This window comes from Sinocyclocheilus grahami, unplaced genomic scaffold (genome assembly GCF_001515645.1).
Source record: "Sinocyclocheilus grahami isolate Dianchi unplaced genomic scaffold, SAMN03320097.WGS_v1.1 scaffold27.1, whole genome shotgun sequence".
Taxonomy (NCBI): domain Eukaryota; kingdom Metazoa; phylum Chordata; class Actinopteri; order Cypriniformes; family Cyprinidae; genus Sinocyclocheilus; species Sinocyclocheilus grahami.
Window position 1 is genome coordinate 3,664,925 of NW_015505206.1, and position 1,331 is coordinate 3,666,255.

At 51.3% G+C, this 1,331-nt stretch overlaps 1 long non-coding RNA gene across 1 annotated transcript in view; it reads right to left on the reverse strand.

The window, feature by feature from the left end:
• Positions 1 to 115, reverse strand: part of LOC107568676 (uncharacterized) — a 1,548-nt gene extending 1,433 nt beyond the window's left edge. The window contains exon 1 of the long non-coding RNA XR_001606794.1: positions 71 to 115. This is a non-coding gene — a long non-coding RNA (uncharacterized lncRNA). The remainder of the gene's footprint in view (positions 1 to 70) is intronic.
• Positions 116 to 1,331: the final 1,216 nt, after the last annotated feature.

A 1,331-nucleotide genomic window follows, 5' to 3' on the forward strand; every position in this document is an offset into this window, starting at 1 on the left:
GCACAGTACCTTAAACTAACGCTAGAGGGCAGGCTGTTTAAGTATCTAACATTTCTTGAACTCCTTCTACCTTCCTGTTTTCACCTTGGGTGGGTGCACCCACTCCCCCTTGTGGGTATTCTCTGCTAGGTCGACTTGGTACTCTAATTTGTTTTGTAAACCTGAGCACCCTGATGTCACACGATCCGACACAGGACTACAGCCACAAAGATCTCACCAAGATCATCGGGCCCCTCGCCCACAACCTCCTCGCTCAGGCAAAGCTGGGAGAAACAAGCATCTCCCGCATGGAACAGGAAGCAGCAGCGCTGAAGCTCCAGGCTGAGGAGGCTCAGAGAAACCTGGTGCTTGCTCAAAGTCAACTGGACCAGCTAACGTCGGAGACTCAGCACCAGCACAGGACGGCGGATGAAAAGGACCCAGAGCTGCAGGAGGAAGTAGAGAGACTCCAGAAAGCCTTAACTGATCTCCGTGTAGACACAAGAGTTCACAGAGAGCTTAAATATGCATATAGACTGCAAAGTGACTCTGAAAGGGGAATGCACACCACAGAATTTCCCCTAACCAGCAAATTGATACCAGCTAGTCAAGGGTTTCCAGTTCGAGAGGGGGGTGAGAGCCCACTGCTCAAGACTTCACCTGCCAGCATCCCTGAACCCCCAGCAGCAGAAAGGGGGTGGGAGCCTTTTCAAAGGCTGTCTTCCAGTCATGGCGTGTCACCTAAAGAATTGGATAAGCTGGCTAGAAACATTCCCACTTTCACTCCAAACCCTGCAGGGGGCCACGATGTGCACGCCTACTTAAAAGACATTGACTTTCACTTGCAAACTGTTGCCAATGTTACCACAAGAGACAGACTCTATCTGCTCCGAATCACCGCCAGCCGTGAGGTGAGGAGCTTTCTAGACAGGCAGCCAGAAACGGTCGAAGGGGATTACCAGCAAATGCAGCAGGCTCTGATTAAGGAGTTCTCTGACCCAGAGTCAGAGCAAGGACTGATTACTGCCATGGACCTTAAACAGGGCAGACAGGAAACCACACAGGCTTACTACAACAGGCTCAGACAGGCCTACTTCGGAGCACGAAACGAGCCAGGAATGGAACAGGATTTCAACTTCAAAACTCTGTTTCTCCGGAACCTGCACCCAACAGTGAGCCACCACTTGGGGGTTCTGGCTTGCCCACGGACTATGTCCACCCAACAGCTGCGAGATTTGGCCCACAAGGCCTATGTTAAACAAAAGACTTCTTCTGAAAAGACAGGAAAAAACCCCACAATCTATCCTGAGTTCTGAACTTGCTCTAGAGGGCGCCGAGCCAAGCCACACTGA